General features: G+C 39.0%; 1 protein-coding gene across 1 annotated transcript in view; it reads left to right on the top strand.

Annotated features, from left to right (window-relative positions):
* LOC124167628 (facilitated trehalose transporter Tret1-2 homolog) overlaps nucleotides 1-17289 on the top strand; it is a 551764-nt gene that overhangs the window by 403482 nt on the left and 130993 nt on the right. The gene's annotated exons all lie outside the window — the stretch shown is intronic.

Raw genomic sequence — 17289 nt, 5'->3', positions numbered from 1 at the left:
AGATATACGACCCATCGTAAACATGACCTTGAACTAATATTAGCTTGTAGAAAAAAGGAATAAGTAGCACCATAGTGTAACGCTTGAAATTTATGTTTATGTTTTGATTACTGTTATTGATTTGATGTATATGTTTCATTTGATGTGGGTTTATAATGAATACTGATGAAATGTTGCCAAGGAGTTGTTGAGAGGTGAGAGAAGGGATTTTTGAGACGGAAGCCATTGAAAAAAGAGCTTAAAGGAGGGAGATGAGAAAAATTGTAATTTGAAAGGAATTAAAAGGTCTTTGGAAGAAAAAATTACATAATGTTACAAGAGGAATAAGAATAGGAAATGTCAGCCCTTTCCACATATGCTTGCTTTATGCTGCCAATTCACTCGCTTTTTTTCGCTTTCCAAAAATGTCCGCAGCAAGGTGATTAGCAAAAGGCGATCCTTTTTTTTCCAATTTTTGCGATTGAATATTTACACTCGCGAGGAATAAGTTAAAAGTTAGTGTATCACTCACTCAATGATTTAACTCGAAGGTTGGTTTGGCTAGGTGGGGGTCGAGCTCGCTCCGGACTAGGCCACAGGAAAGTGAACTTCTCACAGTCAGGGTAAGGGAGCCAGGATATTGTTGAAAAGTTAGCTTTTCAGTGAATAATATCATCACTCACTCAGCGAATCGACCCGAATGTTGGTTTTGTTTGGTCAGGGTAGAGCTCACCATGGACTAGGCCTCAGGTGTGTGAACTTCACACAATCAGGGTAAGGGAGTCAGGATATCGTGGAAAATTTAGCTATTCGGTAAATAATATTATCATTTACTCAGCGATTCAACCCGAATATTGGTTTTGTTCGGTGTGGGTAGAGCTCACCACGGACTAGGCCACAGGCTCGTAAACTTCACGCAATCATGGGGGTTCCTCACCCTAGGACAACACGCCCAGGATTTTCTCTGGGTTTTGAACCCGCGACCCCAGCAGCCAAGTGTTCTATGCACTAGGCTACCATGCTCTCCAAGTAATATCATATTAACAATCAATTCCGGTTGTCAACCTAAATTATGTTTTTTTTTCAGTGAAATTGGGGTCACTCTGCCTTCTTTGTCGCGAGTGGCGGCTTCTGCAACCCTTTTAAATGTTCCGTGAGTGACAGAATATTCATTGTCCAATTTAAGAATCCTCTGTTATTACATTCAAAAGGTAGCGTTTTGGCTTGTCTTGTAGAAACCTTACCTTTGCCTTGGGATTAAATAAATTAGCAAGGAAAAGGAATCAGTAAATTAACATCTGCCAGAAATTTATCCATAGATAATTTAATTTCACTTCACGACTTTTTTCAATTATTTTATACCATGTTCGCTGGTACTATTAACTTTCTATGAATAAAAATTTCATAAGATTTATGATCAAGATAACAGCCACAAAGCCCAAGAAAAGAAGGAGAAATTCAATTCAAAGTTACCCATGAAAGGTAAACCTTATCGTTATCATTTTTTTAAATAACCAACCAAATCCAAATATCCATCTCCGAGTGAAAATATATTGAAAAGTGTTATTCAATTCTTTCTGTATCGTTTCTGATAGTACAAAATGTATTGGAACCGATCGTGAAACAAAATCAAAGTATTCGCGAAAAAATCCCGGTTACTTTTAATTAAAAAATGTGTCAGTTTCGCCAGATTGAACCTAAAACAACATTTTTTGCGGTAAAAGGTATTTTTGTGGAAATAAAATCAGTGGCGGGATGAATTACATTCTGATTCCCGCCCTTAGTATCAGCATCGTACATCCGTAAGAGAAAAGTTTTAGAATACTTTTAATTCACAAATGTGTCATTTTCGCCAGATTGATCTTAAAACAATATTTTTTACGGTAAAAGGTATTTTTGTGAAAATAAAATTAGTGGCGAGATTAATTACATTCTGATTCCCGCCCTTAGTATCAGCATCGTACATCCGTAAAAGAAAAGTTTTAGAATACTTTTAATTCAAAAATGTGTCAGTTTCGCCAGATTGAACCCAAAGCAACATTTTTTACGGTAAAAAGTATTTTTGTGGAAATAAAATCAGTGGCGGGATGAAGTACATTCTGATTCCCGCCCTTAGTATCAGCGTCGTACATCCGTAAGAGAAAAGTTTTAGAATACTTTTGATTCACAAATGTGTCAGTTTCGCCAGATTGAACTTGAAACAATATTTTTTACGGTAAAAAGTATTTTTGTGAAAATAAAATTAGTGGCGAGATGAATTACATTCCGATTCCCGCCCTTAGTATCAGCATCGTACATCCGTAAGAGAAAGCTTTCTTTATAGCGACCACCCTTTATTTCACCCCAGCTGAGATATTAGAAGGGGGAGTATTAGTTTCTCGCAGAGTGGAGAGTAAAGCTGGCTGACACTGTATCCTATTTTTATCGTCACGTTACAGGCCGAGTTGGAAGGTTGTGTGGCCAGGAATGAATGGTTCTGTTACGTATTTTTCTTTGACACTGAATGCATACCGTCTCTTGGTTCTATAGTTCACGTTTGGCATGAGTGGCTGTATAGGGAATGAAATTCTCCCCCCCCCCCCAGCGGTTAGACGTAAATAAATTAATCAGGGTAGGGATGGTTCTGAGTTGCACCTGATCAAGAGCGCAGACTTGTTATCTGTCAACGATCGATTTCATATTTAAGTGGTACTTCTTGCATGTTGGTTGTGTAGTGCTGTAGACGAAGAATTTTTTGGGCATGATACCTAAGGTGTGTGTGATATTTTGTGTGCGTATAGTAAAATGTATGAGCAATAAGGTATATTTTTATTAAAAAATTGAATGGGGGCGTTTTGAGATATTCAAGGCCAAAATTCAAGGTCGATGACCTCGAGTTTTGAAATTCTTTTAACTCGGCCATGTTGTATATCAAGGTAAAGCCCTATATATTTCATTTCCAAAAACCATAATTTTTATTTTTCTACCTTGAATAAAACCAGAATTGTTGTCATTTAACTTTAGAGAGACAAGCCAATATTTGCGGACCTGAATTTTTTATCAAAATCGTCATTTACCTCTGCAAACTGTTGTTTCCATCTCTTATCAGGATCATTGAATGCTACAAATTTGATAGAAACTTGACACGGTTGGGTGGAAAATATCACTTTTCTGTGTTGAATTGAAGTGGAATTACCCATCCGCGATTCAAATCTATCTTGCTACCATCGTGCGAGGCCTGCAGCATTTCCCTATTATCTCCTAATTTTCTACATGTGTGGGGTAATTTTTATTGGGTAGTAATTAATTGTGGCTTATAAAAAGAATATGCTTACATTGCTTCCTAAATGTTAAACCGATCTTGACCGAACACTATATATCCAAAAACCGATCAAGTGCTCCCCTCTCCATATTGACGTGTGAAACCGCGCCTAGGATCGTTTTGTTTACATGTGCATTTTATGAACTCCATCATTTCAATTGATTGAGTGTCTGAGACTATGAAGTGCGTAACGCTTATGAAATTGAAAAAAATGCCCGAAAAAACACTTTCAAAAGTATTTAGTGATAGTTGCATCATACTGCTATAAGAAAGTAAGTAACATATCGATTGCTAAGTTCTAGTATCACATATCTCGAAATTTGGCCGGTCTGAGTAAATACTGCTAATACTGTTAATAAAAATAAAATTCATGCAAAAAAACTCTTCGTTTGCAAATGTATGCTTCTTTTTTTAGTTTGATGTATTCTTGGGTTTTAATTAAAATTAAAATTAAATACAATTAAAAAAATAAATCTTTTTTTCTCTCCTGAAAAGTTGCTATTTTTGATATACGTGTTGTTGTAACTTAGCCATTGGTATTGTGAACTTCGGAGTAATTTTTATTTGAACAATTTATTCATATGCGGCTTATTATTTCTCCATGATATTCAGTAACTCGACTCTCAATAGTGCGACTATTTGATAAATCGTAGAAGATTATAATTCCTGGAAGAACATTTCTGTTATTCGAAGAAATGTAAGCTTCCCGCGTGAGTGCTGCTTGTCTAGGTGGAACTACGGTGGAATTACTTTAAATAATTTTCTATGCTTATTTATAGCCAGTGTTACAGATTTTAAAATGTCATGCCCAGTTCCTTGCATTTTTTTATGCGAAGACAAATTACTCACCTCTCGCTTGACGCTCGAAATCATGCATGAGGGACCAGAATACTGCTCCTTTTTCAAGGGAGGTATCCAACACTCTTTAGGGAAATGAGGGAGCATGTTATATCCTTCTGTTTTCTTTTCTTTTGATGTGAACCCTCCCTATCGTGAGGTTTGTGGCGCGGAGGACATAACCCTGTCGTTATTTTTACGAACCTGGGATTGAATGACTTTCAATCCTTTCCGGGGCATGTTTTTTCGTCTCTTCCTCTGCAGAGATTTTATTTTTAGCCATGGCTAGAGAACAGGAAGTAGGCCTTGAGGCATCATTTATTAGCGTGATAAAGCAGTTAAGAACGTACGAGGAATATTAACCTTTTGCCCTCGGAGAAAAATCCCAGCCATCAAGGAGAAGTTACTTAGGGCATTTAATCTCTCCGTAGAATTCTAGTTTACCGGGACTAGATACTGTGATTACTTTACGGATTCATCCTACTATGAGCAAGTATGAGAAATTTCACAGATGAATAATCATTCTCTTTTACCGGGATACGAACCAGGAACGCTCAAGAAAAGCGTCAGTTTGCTCTATGAAAATTTCTGGACTTATGCGGACAAGAAGGTTCGGACTGCTGAGCATGCTATTCAACTAGCAACGACTTAGCGCTTGATCACGTTATGCGACTAACAACGCCTTAAACTGGCTGAAGCACTCTGCCGAATATCCAGGGATCCGATTTCGTATCCCAGTCAAAGCGAATGATTTTTCTTCCTCTGTGGAATTTTGCACTCTCCGTTGAACTTCGAGTATCCAGTGTTGCATTCTGTTGTTGCTATCACTACGCTAGAGATCATAGCTCGTTCAGTATTATTTAGAATTTTGGGATTCTGAGCAGGAATCCGATAGCTGAAGTCATTTGCGGCATGTGGAAAGGAAGGGTAGAGAGAAATTCGGTGTCGGCGTTAGCCTGATGTTAACGATAGATGAATAGGAGACCACAGTTTATCGTTCCCTGGACGAAGTGTTGCATCTAAAGCGGCCTCCACGAAGCGCTCAACAACGGATCGGGCAGACTCTGAAAAATGTTTGTCACCGCCGGGATTTGAACCAAGATCGACTGGGTGTGAATCCAATCCTCTAGTCACCACATGATACCGATCCCTATGTAGGAATTTTCAGTGCAAGCAAAGCAATTTTTCCCTTTAGGTCGGAGAAAAAAAGACCAAACTAACTTGCCAGCTTATTTTTATTATTTTTTGCATATCCCATTTATTTTACAACTAAATGAGAAATACTATGAAAGAAAACCTGAACTAAAATTTTTAAATGCGTTTTCAAACATGTTCCCAAATGGGAAAATGCCACAAATTTTGATATTGCTTGAAAAATAAATATACACTTGACCAAAAAACTAAGTTTAACAATTTTATATATATTCATCTTTTGAATAAATGGGTATTTGTTACTGGAGAGCGAGTGTAGGAAAAAATATCGAATAAACCGCATACTTACTCCAGAGGTGATGAAAATGAAAATTTTTAAAGGAATAATAATTAACGACCAGTGCCTACACAAGCCATGCGATTCACTTAAAAAAATTCTTCGATATTTTATTTATACAAAAATAGCTATAAAAGTAATCACAGATACAAAACATAATTTTCATGAATATTTATCAATCTGCTCCCATTGGATCGTAAACTGTTAAGGATACCTGGAGACATCGCGATTCAAAAAAATACTATTCGCAAAATGTTTTGAAATCTTTTTCCATTGTAAAATCTAGCGATATGAATCAATATCTAATCCATCTACTTTTGTTGGCGCAGGTTGGGTACCGGGAGGTAGAAAGAAAAAACGTCAATTGACTTTGATAATCAACAGTAGACTCCACTTTTTATTCACACGGCTGTTGTCAGCTGTTTTACCAATACAAAAATCTAGTAGTTACAGATAGCACCACTAGTTTGGCACAGAATGCCCTGTAAATATTGCAACATTCAACAATTTTCATAACGTATTTGGTTATAATGCAGAAGCTTTCATTTGGATGCTCTGATTGAAATAGGAGAACATTCTTTCAAACCACGACGCCCTCAAGGATGTTTTTGGCTGCATCACTGTAACTGTCAAATAAGGAAATTGTGATATATCAATTGGCGAAAAAACAAACCATGCCTGTTGATTCCGTACTTACAGAGTCGGTGCTTAATTCATGTACCCTAAGTTATCTGACTAAAAACTTCAGTCACTTGGATCAGCGCCAGCAGAGCTTCCGGGAAGGAAAATAATAGGTCCATGTACTGCATCCTCCAGGGAAATTTGTTGCGCCCGAGTTGTTCGACTATTAAACTCTTTTATGATAGGTATCAATTTGAAGTGAGCACGGTTCTTCGTTGCAGGAGAGGTATTCCTCAGAAAAATAATTACCCTCAATACGTCAAGAGAGTACTTCGTTTGCGACTGCATATAATTTTTCAGGATACAATAGTCTGCCACCTATATCAATGCGAGGAAGGACTTTTTGATGGAGGAAAAGAATCTTCCATTTTAAGTCCTCAAGGGCATACGATGCGGCTATAGAACATGTTGCAAGAATGCCTTAATGGATATTATTTTATGAAAAGTATTCTACCGACTAAGGTGGTTTCCATGGAGTACATAAGAAGCATTTTGGCAGCCTCCCCATCCTTCGTGTACTTTCCTCTTAAATTCACTCCCATCCCTACTCTCTTTCATTCCATCTAAAAAAATCCTATTCCCTTCCTTTTTCTCCCTCGTTTACCCAACATTCTACCCTCTAATATTGTTTTCAACATCCCATCCCCGCTAAGTACTCCTCCATCCATACCTTCAGTCACCTCCGCACCTCATCCAGAAGCTACCTCATCCTTACCCACCATGTCCAGCACTTCGTTGTATCTCCTCCTTTCCGTCCTTTCTACTTTCTCCAAACCCTTATCTCGAATCTATCTTAAGCCTCCAGTCTTCTTTCGTTCTCCTTCCTAAAAGTCCACCTTCCCGCACCGTAAGCCTCAACACTTAATATCAGACTCTTCGCAAACCTTCTCTTTAAACTCTCACATAACGATCCTCTCATTAGTTCCTTCTTGTTCATAAATCTCTTTCAGAATAATGCACTTTTATGAAAGGCATTAATTTGAAGTAGACACGGTTCTTCGTTGCAGGAGAGGTGTTTCTCAGAAAAATAATTACCCGCGATACGTCAAGGGAGTACTTCGTTTGCGACTGCATACATGTGTCTAGGATACAATAGCCTGCCACCCAGATCAATGCGAGGAAGGGCTTTCTGATGGAGGAAGAGAGGCTTTCATTTTAAGTCCTCAAGGGCACACGATGCGGCGAGGAAACATATTCCAAGAATGCCTGAATGGATAGGGGAAGAAAAAAAATATTCTGTAGGAAATAGATGCGGAGATACCCCGCGAAGAAAGTCAATGCAAATGACTGGCGTGCGTCACTAGAGGGAAAGGGGGAATGAACAAACAGTTGCCACGAGATACCGTGAAAGCTGGGGGAGGAGGTGGAGCTGCTGTGTGAATGGAACCATTCACATCAACAGGGATCTTTCTCTTTTTTTCCGTCTTTTTCGTCTCTCTCTTTCTATTGCAACGGAAGACTTGATGAGGGTGAAGAATAGATAGAAGGGTAGGAAGAGGAGTGAAGACATAACATACCCCTATTCAAGGAGCACCCCGCGCGTGCAAGCTTCTAAATCGTCTGCATAATAACCTGGAGGCCACCTTGAAGGCTTTTTAGTAGGGCTGAGTTCGGACCAACATTTATTCTTTAATTTTATGGAAAATATTACTTAAACACGTGTTCAATCTGAGGTTTCCTGTTAGGTACCATCCTTGTGCAACATTAAGGGGGCGTATCAAGTTCTTTTCCTTATTTTCGTAACTAATTGAATATTGAACATAGTATTCTATCGATTAAGGTAGGTTTTCATGGAGTACTATAGAAGTAATCTGGGAGCCTTCTTTTCCTTCCAGCACTGCCTTCTTCAATTCACTGTAAGGCCTACTCCCTTCAATCTATCTAAAAATCCTATTCTCTTCCTTCCCCTCCCTCGTTTACCTAACATTCTACCCTCTAACACCGTTTTCAATTTCAACATACCCTCTCCGCTAAGTACTCCTTCATCCATACCTTCTGTGTCATCCGTATCTCATCTAAAAGCTGCCTCTCCTCACCCACCATGTCCAGCACTTCGTCGTTCCTCCTCCTCTCTGTCCATTTCAAATTCTCCATTCTGCTCCATACTTGCATCTCGAATGCCTCCAATCTTCTCTCGCCCTTCGTGTCCACGTTTCCGCACCGTAGAGAACTACACTCCAGATCAAACTCTTCTCTAACCTTTTCTTTAAACTCTTACATAACGATCCTCTCAGAAGCTCCTTTCTGTTCATAAACACCTCCTTTGCTAATGTAATTCGCTTCCTGATGTCCTTACTACTGTATCCGTTTTCCTGTAATGTCCTACCTGAATAGTTGAATTACTCCACCTGGTCAATCGTAACGTATTGCTCGTTAACAATTTATGTTATCGTTTTGAAGTGAAGCCATTTACAATGAACTCTTGTCTAATGAAGTTGACAGTAGGTGAATCCACTTTGTGGAAGTTATGCATATTAATAATGAAACACGCTTGGTCCTTTCCACACTGGTTGAATACTCGTCAAACGGTTTCGACGTTTTCTACGTCATTATCAAGCACAAATACATTTCCGTATAGGCCAGATCTCTTTTATTTTATGGAGATACAGTTGTGCTTGAAAATGATGCAGTAATTCGGAAATGGAAGATATCTATTTCCAAAAATATGCATAAATGTGTTGTTGTGTGTCGTCTCGGAATAGCCAGCTATGACGAGCTATGCCTCGAGATTTGCAACTTTCACTTTCAAGAAAGGCCACTCCTTCCACTTCCCAATCCCCTTTTTCCGAAAACATCCTTGTTTCCCCTTACCTATATAATGTCCCGGTGGAGACGTTATTGTCACTCACTTACTTCACTTAGTTACTTAGTCATCACTAGAGACTGGTTGTCTATTGGAGCATCTCTGCAACTTTAAAATAAGGAAATGGTGATCTCTTAATTGGCGAAAGAACAAACCATGCCTGTTGTTTCCGCATTTAAGGAGCCGGTGCTTAATTCATGTACCCTAAGTTGTCTGAATAAAAACTTCAGTCGCATGGATCAGTCCCAGCAGAGCTTTCGGGAAGGAAAATAATAGCTTCATGTACTGCATCCCCCAGGGAAATTTGTTGCGCCTGCATTGTTCGAAATTAAACTCTTTTATGAAAGGAATCCATTAGAAGTCAACACAGCTCTTCGTTTTAGGAGAGGTATTCCTCAGAAAAATAATCACCCGCAATACGTCAAGAGAGTACTTCGTTTGAGACTGCATATAATTTTTCTGGATACAATAGTCTGCCACCCAGATCAATACGAGGTAGGACTTTTTTATGGAGGAAGAGAGGCTTCCATTTTCAGTCCTCAAGGGCATATGATGCGGCTAGAGAACATATTGCGAGAATATATATTATTTCATGAAAAGTATTCTACCGACTAAGGTGGTTTCCATGGAGTTCATAAGAAGCATTCTGGCAGCCTCCCCTTCCATAATGCACTTCCTTCTTCAATTCACAATAAGCCCTACTACCTTTCATTCTATCTAAAAAATCCTATTCTCTTCCTTACTATCTCTCGTCTCTCGTCAGTGGTCAGTCACAATGTAGCCGTCAGTGGGAGTCGAAGCGCGGGCCGTATGGCCCGTGTGACCTATACGCCTCGCTATCCACCCGTGCCATCACCAGCAGCTCTCTCCTTCCCGAGACTTTGGTAATATCCTCAATTTTGGCTATTCTAGACTCACAAATTCATTATTACTTTATGTCTTTTCGTTGAACTGATTTCGAAATTGGGATTTTTAACGGTAATAAACTTTGGGTAACAACTTTTAAATATTTGTGGGTGATTATTTGCTTCCCGACACCGAGGGCAAGACCAGGACAAGCCCTGATGACGATGGACGACGCGGCCATCGAAACGTCGGCAGAGATGGAGAGCCTCACCGGGTGGGAAACCCGAAACAACTTCAACATCATCATACGCCGGGAAAGCCTCAGACCTTTCTTCACTAAAGCCCACACTTAAAAACGTGCGACCCATGACTTGGGTCACGGGCTGTACCCTTACAATGCCGTAGAATACGTCGTAACCGGTTGCCGAGTATTAAACCTGTGTGTTAAGTATATATGTAGTGCCTTTTTTAACTGCTAACCCCTGTCTATATTTTCTTGTGTGCCGAACTTGATACTTTCACCTCAGTATTGGAGCAACTTTAAAATTTTCGTATTTGTTTCGTGGACTCATATTAACATAGGTCTACTCAATGCCCTTTGAAATTTTCAAAATAATGACCTAAGTTTAAAAAAATGAAATATCCACGAAAATAGGCTAAATGAGACCGATTGTGCTGGAGTATTGCGTCACGTTGACCGATACACGAATGAACAGAAGAATTAAACTAGTAATCTGAAGGAAAGATTTGATGAAGATTGCCACTATTGACTTCCAGTTTTGGTGAATTTTCTTGTAGCAATTATTTTAATCTGTTAGGAATTATTTTAATCTATTGAAACCAGTTTACAATTCCAAAGTTGAAATTACAAATGAAACTAAACATTAAAGGTTAACACCCAACGAAAGGCGGAGTAAAAAAATTTAATGAAGGCCTCTCGATTCCTATTAACGTAGATCATTGAGCTGTATAAAAAACAAGGGTTGAACGTTAAGGATTTCAAAAGACATACAGCCAATAGGACGACACCTGAGCCACATTGTTGTCCTCGGTAAACGGTCGATCCGGTTCAGTGTGAAATTGGTCATCCAGAAAGTAACACAGCCTTGAGGATGGGAGACAAGTCGTCTCCCGAAACGACGGCTTACATAAAAGCATTAACCTGGCTTAAAACCCGAGAAATATTCGTCAGAATTATTCACCAGGAAAAATTAAAATCCTTTATTACATCATTCTACTTTTCCTATTTCTCTATTGATGCGAAAGAATCGATAAGGATGGGGAGGATAAGGATTCTGTAGTATTAGTATATACATACTACATGAATCCTTGTTAAGAACTTTCCTCTTCAGGGAGTTTCGAATGCTATATAACAATGCAAATTTGAAGCGGGCAGAGCGTCTGGAAATGAGACTGGCCGAGTAGGAATGATGCTTCCTCATGGGAAACACCCTCATTGGTTATGTCTAGCCATATCGATAGCTAAGTTCTCACAACACGTATCTCAAAAATAGAAAATTTTCAGGAGACCAATAAAAAAAGATTTATTTTTTTGTAGGCTGCATTTTCCGGGTTTCACCGCGTCGTGGTTGCGTTGCGGACAACAGTTTCTCCTGCATTCCAGCAGACGTCTTCAGGTCGAAGTGATTATGCCGTTTTCCCGACCGGAAAATGCAGCCTACATCACCAGCGCACCGCGGAAGCCTTCGCACTGATTTATTTTCTTTAATTGCATATAATTTTATTTGAAATTAAAACACAAAAATACATAAAACTGCAGAAAGAAGAATAGATTTCCAAACAAAGAGTTGTTTGTTGCTTGAATTTAATTGTTTATTAAGAGAATTAGCGGTATAAACTCAGACTGACATATATTTTGAGATGCTTTGTTAGCACTTAGTCATCGATATGGAGCAGTATTAGTGAGATGGAATGTAAGAATGGGAGCACCTTTGTATAAGTCTTCCCTGTGTTGACTCCAGCTCCACCTTTCACATGCGTTCGTTCACTTTCCTCTACGGCGCATCCGCGCGCAGCAGGGGTTTTGTCAAAGGCTTTCACGTCAGCGGAGGGCGTCGAGGTTTGCTGCTCCTTTCCTCAACGAAAAACCCCACCCGCGCCCTACACCGCGGGACGCAAATGTGATGGCTTTCGATAAATGCTCTTCTCACGCGTTCCCCATCAAAAGACTATTCAGGCCAAGGAAGATGCCTTCTGCCTCTTGTCTGGATTGTATTTCGAGAGCGTCTGTGTATTCCTCACCGCACAACGTTCAAGGGGCCTTCTCGTTAGTGTTTCCGATTCCCGGGATGATTTGGTCGGGAAACCTGCGTAATGGGTCCGTTTGCTCCTCAATAATCGCTTTAGATCTCAGAAATGAAGGGGAACAGTTGCTAGGGATGAGATGAAATTCAGGTCAATTTCCAGAACAAAGAATCCCTATCCCGAAAGCCTGAGTGGTACCATCCCTGTAAATAGGGTGCCCTCTAGTGTTCCAAAAAGGTGAGCGCCATGTTGGATATACCAAGCACTTTTCCGCAGGGTGTAAATAAATATGCTAACTTTTCGTTTTCCATTGCTAACTATTACTTTCATTTGCATGGTAGCATGCTCTTATCCTTAGCACCCTCCTAGTTTCTGGTCTGAACGCGTGTCCTTGTCCTGCGTGCTTTGCTTGTGTCCTGCAAGCGAGCGCGTTTCTGGCGAGGATGAGTGCTGCACGCCTGCCATACACCCTGATGGTGGCTTGCACGATAGCTCGTAGATGTAGATAGATCTTGAAAGCCTGAGTGATACCATTCCGTGTGAGTTCAACAGATTCAGGCTTCAATTGGTAGAAGTTAGACATATTTAAATAAATAAAATATCGTAGCAATTTTCCACAAAATAAATATTTTACTGCGTACAACGCGTTTCGGCTCACTGAGCCATCACCTGGTACAAGAGTCTTGGTACAGGGGTTCTAAATTGTAGTTTTATTTTACGTTAATACTTGAGTTGCGTGCATGTACTGATGTAGAGTATAATAAAATCCATAAAATACATGTAAGTATGCAATAAAACATCCTCTGCCTGTAATTGCGTCATTATTAGTGATCTCCAGTAATCCGGCCTGTGGATGACCTACTTATGATGAGCCATTATCTGGTACAAGACCCCTGTACGAAGACTCTTGTACCAGATGATGGCTCAGTGAGCCAAAACGCGTTGTAAGCAGCAAAACATTTTGTGGAAAAGTGCTACGATCTTTTATTTATTTAAATAATACAATTCCGGTTGATAGTGTGCTCTTTAGTGATACAAAAAGCGGAGTACTCTGCAGGGCATTCTTAGCACTATCACTTAGGGCGTAATTAAAATTGCTAGGTTAGTGGGCCGAGAGGGTGGTAGCGTAGTGGGTTGAATACTTGGTTGCTGATCGAACTACAGTACTTCCGCTATAATCCGCTTCACTTCTCCGGTCCTTCCAGTAATCCGACGTTTTTATAGAGGCAGTTACCAAGCGGGTACCTTGCTTATTTTGAGTTGTTACGATACAATTCAGCTCTTGAATGCAAGTTTAGTGATCCTTGATTGTAGTTTTATTTTACGCTAATACTTCAGTTGCGTGCATGTACTGATGTAGAGTATAATAAAATACATTGTATACATGTATGTAGGCAATTAAGCATAGCTTCTTCGTGCAATTGCGTCATTATTAGTGATTCCAGTAATCCGGCCAATAGATTACCTACTTAATTTTAATCCTAGGAATACCAAATAGTTCTGGGCTTCCAGGATTTCTCGCGGTTACAAGATTTGGACTGATGGATGCCGCAATGCCTTGGGTGCCATTAACAAGCTTCTCCGCGATGTTCAAATTCTTCGTTTCCCTCGAATGTCCCCAAGAATTAGAGGCATAGAGGCGGTAGGCAACATTGTCATAAACAAAATTTGGCTTTTCGATAATTTCTCCTAGGTTTTCAGACGATTTTCTTCAGGTCAATTTTATTACTTTTAGTCGTATCACGTCTCGCTAACCCCAAACATTTGTAAGAGTAGCCAGTGATCGGAAGTGGGTTTTATAGCATATAGATTCTTAGGACTCTGCCTGCTCTTTATTCAAAGTAAGTATATATATGCGCAAAAATAATGCGCACTTGTACGTTTGTTTTTCTTCTGCATAATCAGGGTTGCATGAGTCCAGATGGCGTATTCTTCCCCAACAGCAGAGTTCATCTCATGCAGAGTTACAAGTTCTCGCTAGGATTGCAGTACTTTGACTAAAGTTCTGTTTCACACGATAACGGAGAGCTATCCTGTTATCCTCGAACTTGTGCTTCATCTGCTGTCGCGTGAAATGGACTTTTTTCCCGGCAATATGTAACGTCATCGCCTTATCCTTCTCCATATTTTCCGGGCGTTTCATAACCGCATCGAGTCCCAACATCTCCTTCGAGCACGCTTGCTGCGAACGCCGCAGATAAAATTGGAATTGCCTCTTATAAGCTTTACCCTTCGAGAAATTTTGCGTCTGTGTAAACAAGCGATGCGATAAATTCGAGACGGAAAGTTTGGAAGAAAAAGTTGACGGTCGTTTCGCGCAGTGGATTTTTTTCTGTCGCGACGAAGGAGCTTGTGAGAATTGCGATCGCAAAAATAAGCGTCATTTGAACGAAAAAAAAAACTTGCGCATTTTTCCTTCATCGGCATAGAAATAGAAGAGATTTTTTTTCGAGATTTCTTATGAGGAAAGAGATGCTCCATGAAAATTAATCTCGTGATGGCATTGTTTATCAGCCCAGAATGAAAGTCGCAGTCAGGGAGTTATCTCTAGGGCGGCTAGAATTTCGGTAAAGAGCGTCTCATAACTTCGTTAGGATGTACTGTTCTAAGATGAATCTTCTTGCGAATTTTGTTGTGGCGTTAGCTAGAGTATCATTCTGTAACCATGCATTTTAATAGGAAATTATCATCCTTACTTACTTGCACTCCTCTAAATGGAATTTTTTAGAGATCAAAGTTTAAAGAGAGCTACTACTATTTGGGTAATGATTTATGAGAAGCATACCTTACGTCATTGGGGTATAATGGCTACGTAATTGATTCCAAAACCTATGAGAATAATAAAATATCGTCTTTAATTCATAAATGTGGCATAAACGGCCAAGAGTGCGCTTTTGATATCAAAATATTATATCTGATCATTTAGTCAGAAGTTATTCGATGCATCTGAATTACATTCATTTATTTGATGCTTAGAATCTGAAAAATCTCATAATTGTAATGAAATCATATTTATATTAATAAAAGGGATCACCTAACATACTATAGAGGATATTTAACGAAATTATTCCTTATGACTTTGAATTACGTTAAGCAGACTTCTGTAATATTTTTATTATGGGCTGTATATTGCGCCAGCCGCTTAATTGAGTTACAGTTTTCGGATCATAATGAGTCCCATTTAAAATGAATATATTATAGCTAAAAAATGCTGGAAATATTTCATATACCCACCTACTGAGTAAATAAATAAAATTTGAACATTGCCCACATCGGTTAAATGGACAAACCGGTTAGTTGTAAGGACACTGCACAGCTGTCTCAGTGTGTCCTATTTAATCTGAATGAATCGTTTATAATTGTGAAATTCATGCTATGTTTCCAGCTCAATTTAAAGCATATTTCCTGATATTTTTTAAACTATTGGTATTTTCAGCTATGTTGTTTCATTATTGTCTAACATAGACATTTAAATATTGACTGCTTTTCCTATGCTCTTCAGACGGTCGCTTTTTGGTGTTATTCACATGGCTGTAAATTCATTAAAAATTAAGTCAGAAAATTGAAGTGACCTGTTTGTGAGTCATTCATATGGGTATTCAACATATATATTTTGAGAAATGCCCGAGACATTGAACCCTCTCGCATGAATTCAAAAGGAATTTCTCGTAATAATAAAACCTTCGAAGCGCTCCCATGTCTTTTGAGTTTATGCTACGTCAGTAATCTAATTATTAATTTTCGCTTTTAATTATGTTACAAATTATATTTGTTCTTTATAATACATCTTATGTTACTTTTTTCAGTTCTGTTTTTACATAATAAAAATTCATAGTGTCATGTAAATATACTTTTACTGATTCCAACTGGAGAGGACTGTGGCATACATTTTTATATACCTTTATATTTCAGCTATTTTAGACAAGTATTTAAAGTGGGTAACCTCTTCACGGGATTCCCACCGGGTTAAATTATTCATGAAAGTCAACGTCAATTCTTCAACGAAGAAAGGACAACATAGAATAATCATATTAAAGTTGGCTTTTATGGATAATAGGGTGGTTTCCTATTATTTTTTTATTGCATAAATCGAAAGATTATTACTCCTGGAGTATGCATTTCACGCTCTTAGATTTTCGAATGACGATATCTATTTTTCGCGATTTGACGAAAAGTGAAAATTTTCAAGCGCGCGACGGCTAAGTAAGATTGCTGGAAAAAGTCCGTGTGACGTCGTTCTGGTTCCCGCTGGCGCAAGTGAGGTGACTTCGGGGCGAGGCTTTGAGCGCTGATACGACGCAGGATGCTAGCAGGTAGCAGAGTACCCTGCTAGCAGGTAGCGCTTGACTTAAATAAGGATTATTATTACCCTATCAAACGAAGGAAACTTTCCGAACTTAGGTAATTTTAATGGGTGATTATTAAGAGATGTTTCCCTGAGCTCTGTGCCTCATGCATGCATTGGTAATCTCAGACGATGTAAAACTCCTATCTACTCGAATAGAAACTAGGTCCGTGTGACGTCACGTGGAGTGGAATCACATGGGCGCCAATCTGGCCTTTTTCAAATGGTTTAAAATTAATCATTGCAATTCTTCTAAACTGGGATTTCTAAAACCAAATAATTTGTATATTATGAATACACTAATGGTGGGTTAGGAATCACCATCAATGCATTCCGTTTTCTTTGATGAAGGAAACTACCCTATTTATCCCAGTGGGAATCCCGAGAAGAGTTTGCCCACATCACTCGCCGGGAAAACATCAAATCATATTTCATGTACGATGGGCACTACAAAACTAATGCACACTAGTTTCCTGACTCCACAATCGTGATTCTAGGCACTTTAAATATATAAAGTGCATGAAAGCATACGTGTGCACTCGTTTTGAAAAAAAAATAATTAGGGTAATATTGTCTAAAAATTACTATGAGCACTCATTTCCGTTGTTTGTGGCCCTAACTTTTTTGCCACTAAGGCATTTGTATTTATTCAAAGTGCTTAAATTGTTTTTTGCCAGAAGTGGAAATATGCCGAGTGGATGTGACAAATATAAATATAATTTAAGGAGTGAGTCATTTATAGT

The sequence above is a fragment of the Ischnura elegans genome, chromosome 11 (genome assembly GCF_921293095.1).
Source record: "Ischnura elegans chromosome 11, ioIscEleg1.1, whole genome shotgun sequence".
NCBI lineage: Eukaryota > Metazoa > Arthropoda > Insecta > Odonata > Coenagrionidae > Ischnura > Ischnura elegans.
This window is presented reverse-complemented; position numbering and strand designations above follow the sequence as displayed.